This window comes from Armigeres subalbatus, chromosome 2 (assembly GCF_024139115.2).
Source record: "Armigeres subalbatus isolate Guangzhou_Male chromosome 2, GZ_Asu_2, whole genome shotgun sequence".
Classification (NCBI taxonomy): domain Eukaryota; kingdom Metazoa; phylum Arthropoda; class Insecta; order Diptera; family Culicidae; genus Armigeres; species Armigeres subalbatus.
Window position 1 is genome coordinate 72,198,893 of NC_085140.1, and position 10,823 is coordinate 72,209,715.

General features: G+C 37.5%; 1 pseudogene; it reads right to left on the bottom strand.

The window, feature by feature from the left end:
* Positions 1–7,438: 7,438 nt before the first annotated feature.
* LOC134209030 (uncharacterized) lies at positions 7,439–10,480 on the bottom strand (annotated as a pseudogene).
* Positions 10,481–10,823: the final 343 nt, after the last annotated feature.

A 10,823-nucleotide genomic window follows, 5' to 3' on the forward strand; every position in this document is an offset into this window, starting at 1 on the left:
GTATGCTACCTTGGGGAACACCAGCTCTAACAGGTAATCTATCAGATTTAGAATTCTGATAGTTTACCTGCAGTGAGCGATCTGATAAATAATTTTGGATCAGTTTAATAGTTGGTTGGTTGTTTAATTGGTTGGTTGTTTGCTCATTGTTTGTTGGCTGTTTAATTGTTTGTTGGTTGATTGATTGGTTAATAAGTTGATTGGTAGCTTGCTTGAATGGTTGGTTGTTTGATTAGTTAGTTGATTGATTCGTTGGTTATTTGTTTAGTTGGTTGCTGCTTGATTTGTTAGTTGGAATAATGGTTGATTGGTTGGTTTCTTTTTTGTTTATTGATTACTTGATTGGTTGGTAATTTGGTTGATTGGTTGTTTGACTGGTTGATTGATTGGTTGGTCGGCTGGTTAGTTGATTAGTTGTTTTGTTGGTTGCTTGAATGGCTGATTGTTTGGTTGCTTGATTGGTTGCTGGAATGGTTGATTAGTTAATTATTCAGTTGATTGATTGCTTGATTGGTTGGTTGATTGCTTGATTAGTTGGTTGGTTGATTGTTGGTCGGTTGCTTGATGGGTTGATTAGTTGATTTGTTGATTGCTTGATTTGTTAGTTGGTAGAATGATTGATTGATTGGTTGGTTGCTGCTTGATTTGTTAGTTGGTAGAACTGTTGAATGGTTAATAGTTGATTGGTTGCTTGTCGGCTGGTTAGTTGATTAGTTGTTTTGTTATTTGGTTGATTGGTTGGTTATTTGATTGATAGGTTGCTTGACTGGTTGGTTAATTGGTTACTTGATTAGTTGGTCGGCTGGTTAGTTGATTAGTTGTTTTGTTGGTTGCTTGGATGGCTAATTGGTTGGTTGCTTGATTGATCGATTAGTTGGTAGGTTGGTTGATTGGTAGCATGCTTGAATGGATAGTCGTTTGATTGATTAGTAATTTGGTTTATGGGTTGCTGCTTGATTTGTTAGTTTGTAGAATGGTAATTGTTGGTTGGTTGCTTAACTGGTTGATTGGTTGGTTGCTTGATTGTTTAGTCAGCTGGTTAGTTGATTAATTGTTTTGTTGGTTGCTTGGCTGATTGGTTAATAAGTTGATTGGTAGCTTGCTTGAATGGTTGGTTGTTTGATTAGTTAGTTGATTGATTCGTTGGTTATTTGTTTAGTTGGTTGTTGCTTGATTTGTTAGTTGGAATAATGGTTGATTGGTTGGTTTCTTTTTTGTTTATTGATTACTTGATTGGTTGGTAATTTGGTTGATTGGTTGCTTGAATGGTTGATTAGTTGGTTGGTTGAATGATTGCTTGGTTGATTGGTAGCTTGCTTGAATGGTGGGTTGCTTGATTGCTTGGTTGATTGGTAGTTTGCTTGAATGGTTGGTTATTTGATTGATTGCTGCTTGATTTGTTAGATGATAGAATAATTGATTGGTTGGTTGATTGCTTGCTTGATTGGTTGGTCGGCTGGTTAGTTGACATGTTGTTTTGTTGGTTGCTTGGTTGGTTGATTAGTTGATTCGTTGCTTGATTGATTGGTAGCTTACTTAAACGGCTGATTGCTGGATTAGTTGGTTGGTTATTTGCTTGATGGGTTGCTTTACCGTTTGATTGAATGATTGGTCGGCTGGTTGGTTGATTAGTTGTTTTGTTGGTTTCTTGATTGGTTGATTAGTTGATTGATTGATTGATTAGTTAATTGGTTGGTTGTTGCTTGATTTGTTAGTAGGTAGAATTGTTGATTAGTTAGTTCCTTGATAGTTGGTTGGTTGCTTCATTGTTTGTTGGTTGATTGATTGGTTATTTAGTTCATTGGTTGCATGATTGGTTGGTTGATTGATTGTTGGTTGGTAGAATGATTAATTGGTTGGTTGCTGCTTGGTTTGTTAGTTGGTAGAACTGTTGAATGGTTGGTTGCTTCATAGTTGGTTGGTTGCTTGATTGGTTGGTTATTTGGTTGATTGGTTGTTTGACTGGTTGATTGGTTGGTTGGTCGGCTGGTTAGTTGATTAGTTGTTTTGTTGGTTGCTTGAATGGCTGATTAGTTGATTGCTTGATTGGTTGGTTGCTGGAATCGTTGACTAGTTAATTATTCAGTTGATTGGTTGCCTGATTGGTTGATTGATTAGTTGATTGGTTGATTAGTTGGTTGGTTGATTGTTGGTCGGTTGCTTGATGGGTTGATTAGTTGTTTTGTTGATTACTTGATTGGTAGATTAGTTGGTTGGTTGCCTGATTATTGGTTGGTTGCTTGATTTGTTAGTTGGTAGAATGATTGATTGGTTGGTTGCTGCTTGATTTGTTAGTTGGTAGAACTGTTGAATGGTTTATAGTTGGTTGGTTGCTTAATTGGTTGCTTCATTGTTGGTTGGTTGCTTAACTGGTTGTTTGATTGTTGGTCGGCTGGTTAGTTGATTAGTTGTTTTGTTGGTTTCTTGGTTGATTGGTTAATATGTTGATTGCTAGGTTTCTTGATTGGTTAGTTGTTTGGTTGATGGGTTGGTTGATTGCTGCTTGATTTGTTAGTTGGTAGAATGGTTGATTGGATGGTTGCTTCATTGTTCGTTGATTGATTTATTGGTTGGTAATTTGGTTGATTGGTTGTTTGACTGGTTGATTGTTTGGTTGCTTGATTGGCTGGTCGGCTGGTTAGTTGATTAGTTGATTTGTTCGTTGCTTCAATGGTTGCTTGGTTGGTTGATTAGTTGATTCGATGCTTGATTGATTGGTAGCTTGCTTGAATGGCTGATTGCTGGATTAGCCAATCAAGCAACCAATCAATTAAATAACCAACCAAGCAAACCAATAAACAATGAAGCAAACCAACCAACCAATTAAGCAACCAGCCAACTATCAAGGAATCAACTAATCAACAGTTCTACCAACTAACTAATCAAGCATAACAAACCAATCAATCGACTAATCAACCAATCAAGAAACCAACAAAACAACTAATCAACCAACCAGCCGACCAACCATTCAATCAAACGGTAAAGCAAACCCATCAACCAAATAACCAACCAACTAATCCAGCAATCAGCCATTCAAGTAAGCCACCAATCAATCAAGCAACGAATCAACTAATCAACCAACCAAGCAACCAACAAAACAACATGTCAACTAACCAGCCGACCAACCAATCAAGCAAGCAATCAACCAACCAATCAATTATTCTACTATCTAACAAATCAAGCGGCAATCAATCAAATAACCAACCATTCAAGCAAACTACCAATCAATCAAGCAACCCACCATTCAAGCAAGCTACCAATCAACCAAGCAATCATTCAACCAACCAACTAATCAACCATTCAAGCAACCAATCAACCAAATTATGAACCAATCAAGTAATCAATAAACAAAAAAGAAACCAATCAATCAACCATTATTCCAACTAACAAATCAAGCAGCAACCAACCAATCAATCAATCAATCAACTAATCAACCAATCAAGAAACCAAAAAAACCAACTAATCAACCAATCAGCCGACCAACAATTCAATCAAACGGTAAAGCAACCAGAGCTGTAAATATTCGATTATTTTTTATGAAGCCCATCGGCCTTCTTTGTCACTTCACTTCTAAACATATTCATATTCGGCTCTGCACCGTCAATTTTCATGATGAATATGGGTCAGTGAGTATTTATTTGAATATCACAAATTATTAAATAATCGTAAAACTGAACACATTTTGATGATTTAAATATTTAACTACACGCATAGATCTAATCCCGACGTTCAATTGAGGGGCATTTTAGCGTCAAATGTCAATATAATCAAGGCTAATTATGTTTTTTCGCGCGCAGTTACCATACTCAGTGGTAATCAATTGAATGAATTTATGAAGAAGTAAACTGAGTAAGTCATTCTATGTTTTGAATAATAAAACACGAATGTCAAAAGTCGGAGTGAATGTGCTTCATGAAAGTGAATATTTTATGCTCTGAAAGCAACCCATCAACCAAATAACCAACCAATTAAGCTACCAACCAACTAATCCAGCTATCAGCCATTCAAGCAAGCTACCAATCAATCAGGCAACAAATCAACTAATTAACCAACCAAGCAACCATTGAAGCAACCAACAAAACAACATATCAACTAACCAGCCGACCAGCCAATCAACCAGTAAAGCAATCAATCAACCAAATTACCAACCAATCAAGCAATCAACCAACCAATCAACCATTCTACCAACTAACAAATCAAGCATCAATCAATCAAATAACCAACATTTAAAGCAAGCTACCAATCAACCAAGCAATCATTCAACCAACCAACTAATCAACCAGTCAAGCAACCAACAAAACAACATATGAACTAACGAGCCGACCAACCAATCAATCAACCAGTCAAGCAACCAATCAAACAAATTACCAACCAATCAAGGAATCAATAAAAAAGCAACCAACCAATCAACCATTCTTCCAACTAACAAATCATGCAGCAACCAACTAACCAAATAACCAACGAATCAATCAACTAACCAATCAAACAACCAACCATTCAAGCAAGCTACCAATCAACTTATTAACCAATTAACCAAGCAACCAACAAAACAACTAAACAACTAACTAGCCGACTAACCAATCAAGCAACCAATCAATTAACCAGTCAAGCAACCAACCAACATTCAAGCAATCAACAATTCAAGCAAGCTACCAATCAACCAAGCAATCAAACAACCAACCAGCTAATCATCCAATCAAGCAACCAACCAATAACCAATCAAACAACCAATCAACTAAATAACCAACCAATCCAGCAATCAACTTATTAACCAATCAACCAAGCAGCCAACAAAACAACTAATCAACTAACCAGCCTACTAACTAATCAATCAACCTGTCAAGCAACCAACCAATCAACCATACTACCAACTAACAAATCAAGCAGCAATCAACCAAATAATCAACCAAGCAATCAAGCAACCAACCAACTAATCAAGCAACCAACCAACCAATCAAGCAACCAATCAACTAATCAACTTGTCAATTAACGAGACGACCAACCAATCAAGCAACCAATCAACTAAATAACCACAACCAAGCAATCAAGTAAAGCAACCAATCAACCAAATAAGTAACCAACCATCAATCAATCAACTAATCCAGCAACCAACCAATCAAGCAAGCTACCAATCAAACAACTAACTAATCAACCAATCAACCAACAAGATAATCAACCAAATAAGCAACCAACCAATCAACCATTCAAGCAACCAACAAAACAACTACTCAACTAGCCAGCCGACCAACCATTCAATCAACCAGTAAAGCAAACAATCAACTAATCCAGCAATCAGCCATTCAGGCAAGCTACCAAACAACCAAACAATCAAGCAACCAACCAACTAATAATCAACCAAGCAACCAACAAAACAACATATGAACTAACCAGCCGACCAACCAATCAAGCAACTAATCAATCAACCAGTCAAGTAACCAATCAACCAAATAACCTTATTAGTTGGTATGATTGAGAACCAATCAACAATCAAGCAACCAACCAACCAACCATTCTACCACCTAACAAATCAAGCAGCAACCAATCAACCGATCAACCAAACAACCAACTAATCAATCAACCATCCAATCAAGCAATCTACCAATCAACCAATCAATTATTCAACCAACGAACTAATTAAGCAAGCAACAAAACAGTCGAGTGCGAGACACTGAATACGACCACACAGTTGTGGTCGAAATACGTATCTGAAAAGATATCAAAATAATTGGTGGAATTAAATGGAGAGTCCTAAACTCGTCTTAGACGGTTGAACAAAACAGTATCAACTAACCAGCCGACCAACCAATCAATCAACCAGTCAAGCAACCAATCAATCATATAACCTGATTGGTTTGTTGGATTGGCAACCAACCAACAATTAAGCAACCAACCAATCAACCATTCTTCCAACTAACAAATCAAGCTGCAACCAACCAACCAAATAACCAACGAATCAAGCAACCAACCATTCAAGCAAGCTACCAATCAACTTATTAACTAATCAACCAAGCAACCAACAAAACAAATAATCAACTAACCAGCCGACTAACCAATCAATTAACCTGTCAAGCAGCCAACCAATCAATCATACCATACTACCAACTAACAAATCAAGCAGCAGCCAGCCAACCAAATAATCAACCAACCAATCAAGTAACCAACCAGTCAAACAAGCTACCAATCTACCAAGCAATCAAGCAACCAACCAACTAATCAACCAATCAAGCAACCAACCAACTAATTAACCAAGCAATCAGCAAAACAACTTATCAACTACCTAACCAGCCGACCAACTAATCAACCAATCAACTAAATAACCACAACCAATCAATCAACCAGTAAACCAACCAGTCAACCACTCAAGCAACCAACCATTCAACCATTAATTTGTTTGTTTTTGATGAGATGAACATCGGAGCCATGAGTTAAATCCAGGTGCAGTTCCCTATTTATTACATCATATCAGTCAGTATCGCATTTATCTTTATATCTATCTTGCAGACTAGTGAACAACTATAACGATTTATTATATATTTAGACGGAATTAACTGGTCATTAATTTTATATTCATCCCTAAATCCGCACCGCTGTAACCCTATAAAATATATTTTTCATTGTGCAAGCCGGTGTTGGAGATGGTCACACTTTCAATACAATTTTGTCTCGTTTTTAACTTTTTCCAACTGTGTGTGAATGTTCTCTATCCGCTCATCCATCGGCTTGTCCGACAGGATTTCATTCAACACTGAGAGTAGCTTTACAGTTAAAATTACTATATTGTAGGGTTAAATTGAAAACACGCCACTAAATTTGTGCAGACTACAAACCGTGTTTATAACGAACACAAAATGCGTTAATTTTACTATGGCTTCAAAGACAAACTTGGCAGTAAAAATTACTATGCTTTCTAGTTATCTGAATAACAATTCAGTATTTAGTTGTACAATTCGACGCATTTAAAATAAAAATGAGGTTTTTGTTATTTTAATTCATTTGGGATAATATCAAAGTCAAATGAAAATTACTTTAACTTCACACAAATAAAAATCGTTGGTGAAATTGAAAGAAACGTTGGTAAAATTAAGAAAATCAGTTAGTGATTTTCAGTAGAAAGTATAAGATTGTTGAATTTACAATTCTAAATATGTCACTTCAAAATGAACTTTGACAAGAGCCGACTTTTCAAAATAACGATTTCCTCTAAAAACTAAATGTGTATTTACCCTTTCAAAATAACATTTTACTCTCAGAACTAAATGTGTACTGAATTTCTCAAAATGATGGTTTTCTTTCATATTTAAATGTGTGTTAAATGCATTACATATTCGAACCAAGTGAAGTACGCTATACTAAACTGTCATGTTTATTATTAATTAAATCAAGAATTAAATATTATTCTGGGTAATAATCTTCTACTGACGATATCCTATATTCCAGGTCAATAATTGCTGGTGATGACGAGGCTTCAACGCTGGCGTTTGCCCTAAAGACAGCATTGCCAGCGGACGTTAATGTAGCTGCTCCATAGCATTAATCGCATCTCTTAATCTCCAACCGGGTTCTCGAGTGCTGCGATTCCTGATTGGGCTTGAATTACGGTGATAGTCGTCCTTGTTGGTAGTATCTTGGATCGGACCCGATGATCTTGAGAAGCTTGACCAGATCACGCAGCAGATTTCGGATTCGATTCGTGGTTACTCAACTGGGATTACTGATCCACATCTACGTCAACTAGCTGGATTGGCAGGTTATGAGTGAGTGCAACATCCTGAGTGCAACAACTTTTCGGTAGTGACTTTGGTTTTGGTTCCGTGTTGAGGCACAAGAAAGTTCAAGTTCCGGAGAAAATGGGCCACGCGCAACTCATGTGGATAAGGAACGTGCGCGCCTGGAGACCGCCTGTCCAGCTGTTTTCACGTACGGCCACAATTCCTTCCTTGACCTGAAAACAGTTTTTATTAATAATAAACCAATAAATCATTAATTTCAAATTATTTACCATTTTCTTATTTTCTGAGTTAATGGCGTTTTGATTCCCTCTGGCTTTAATTGTAAATCATCCTTCTGTTTAATTGGCAAAGGAAGTGCTCATATTGTTATCGGTTTTGTTCACCAGAACGTATCGCTTGTTTTTCTTTTATTTTTCAGGACGCGGTTGTTTGCTTGCTTCTCGAATGGGGTCTTCCGTTTCCACTGTGACCATACCGATCAAATGCTTCCAAACTCCACCTTTATTAATAACAATTGTGCTCTGACTGCTGAGGGTACTTGTGCAAACCCAATTCATCCGCCTCCGTAATCAACATGCAAGTCGGCAGGCACCGGATGTTTATTGTGCAAATTTTGCTTTAACTCGTGATTCATAGTCTCTTCGTCACCGTCGTCCACGTTGAACATCATCAGATGTCCGTCGTCCAATCCACCCGCCAGCTCAGTGTCATAGATCCAGCATAAACAAATCAGCTTGCTTAGGCATTTGACTGTCCGAGATGAATAAGTTTTTTCCAAGGAAATTACATCAACTATGCGATCGTCCATCAAGACGAAGCTGTTGACCTGTTGACCTGGAAAATAGTTTTCATTAATAATGAATAAATAATTAATTAAATTCAAATTCAAGCATAATTTTTCATAAGGACGTATGTAATAAAAGTAAACAAAACGAGGTTTTTAATACAACATGATATTCACATGGTCGCTCTTAGTTCCCATATGTTAAAGCGACGTATGTAACAGTGAGACTTCAAAATAGAAAATTCTACATACGTCGATTCGTAAAAAGATTGTATTAAAAATTTTAAGATCTAAAATCAGTAAAATCGATGAGTATTATATAAAGTCGCGTGTGATTGTCATGTTGTATTCAAAATCTCGTTTTGTTTACTTTTTGTTACATACGTCCTTATGAAAAATTATGCCTGATATGTTTAAAACATTACATTCATATTGAATACATAAATTACTATGGCCTGCCCTCTAAATAACGAACCAAATCCCATTTTTGAAATAGGAATTACCGAAATATAATTCTCATTTTATATAAATTTCTTTCAAGAGGACTTTTTTCGTACTTTGTATTGTTTTTTAAGGCTTTGGTCCGATTCGCGAATTAAAATCAAATTAAACTTAAAAGTGACAATTCGAAATTATGAAATCCCCCGCTCATAAGAATGGCTGGTGCTACCCGGCAAGACCGACAAAACATCTATCAAAAACGATTCAACATCAGTCAAAAGCAATCTTGCTCTGCGAGTAGGGTTATTTGAAACTAATTGAACTGTCATTTTTATGTTTAATTTGATTTTAATTCGCGAATCGGACCAAAGCCTATGTGTTCAAAAGTAAAATCAATATGACATGATCAATCGAAACAACATTCACTTGTTTCTGGAGCTTTGAAAAAACTATACATAATTGTAAAAGAAATGTCAATGGCTTACCGTAAATTAATATTAAAATTTCTTCCTGTTTCGTGGTACAGACGAAAGCGACTGATCCACGTTTCGGTTTTGGAGAAGCTTTCAAAAACATTGAGAAATTTGTTTCGTTCAAAAAATAAGATGTCTTACCGGCGTTGACGGAATTTCTTCTTCCGCTGTGTCCCATTATTAGATCTAGCTGGTGCTGGTGCTGTTGCTGCTACTGGTGCAGTACTCGGCTGTGCCGGTACTTGTGCCGCTCGACAGCCCAGGGCACACGTATACGCCGTTCAACTTCACATGGTCGAAGATTTTGTGCACCAGACATCCCATCCGGAAGGCATACGCTGATCTTTGCATTCACCGCATTGGTAAACACGATCCCCAGTGTGTCCATTGAGGTGATCCTGTGAAGTGTATTTTACCGATGTGTCGGTCCAGGCCCAGGGTCTTAATATCCGAAAATATTCTGTTACAATATTCACATGCCATATCTTTGATCTGCTCTTCAATCCGTCGTGCGTCATCAATGTGGTCCTTGAGGTCCGACAACTCAAGCAGATTAAACAAACATCTGACTCCAGCGGTTCAACATTATAGTACTCTTGCTCATCCTTCAGCAGCTGCTCTTACCCCTCCGGCGCGTCGTCCGTGTAGGTCCCATCAAAGTCTAACGACACAATCGCAGGCATCCTCCTCCTCCTCCGTTAATCCAATTGCTTCCGAACTATCGTCGCCTACTTTTTGAGTATGTATAGTAAACATCCTGACCATCCACAATTACCGACGAAATGTATTGAACCGGCGGATCCGGGTCGGGAATCGCTCGAGGATGAATTTTCTTGGTGGGTATTTACCACTTTAGCGCCATTGCTGGTACGTTTCACTCCCCGACCTCGAGTGTACCGCTGTTGTGTTTCTTGTTTTGGCTTCAGAACATTGGTTTCCACCGTGATTAAACAAACTCGTCTCGATTCATTGATTTTTGAATCAGAAACAGGAGGTAAACAAAAATGGAAATGACAACTGTTGTCAAACTGACGTGATTTGGATTGAGGGGCTTCTCAATGGTCGAGTGATTGTAATAATTGTAATCCGTCACTCCCCAGGGGTATATAGTGGTGCCCGAAAAAATGGCCACCACTCCGTCTATGTATTCGTCAATGATACTACCGTAATCTGAAAAAGTGACGTAAATTACAACATACATGTTTTCCATTTTTCTGATAAAGAGCTCGATGAGTATTACTCGTTAACACCATTTTTGCCTTTCTCGTACAACAAAGTTGTACCGAAAGGCTATCATTTCACTCCGAAAACGAACTTTTTATAGAAGCCACGGAGACCCATAGTGTTATATACCAATAGACTCAGCTCGACGAACTGAGCACATGTCTGTCTGTC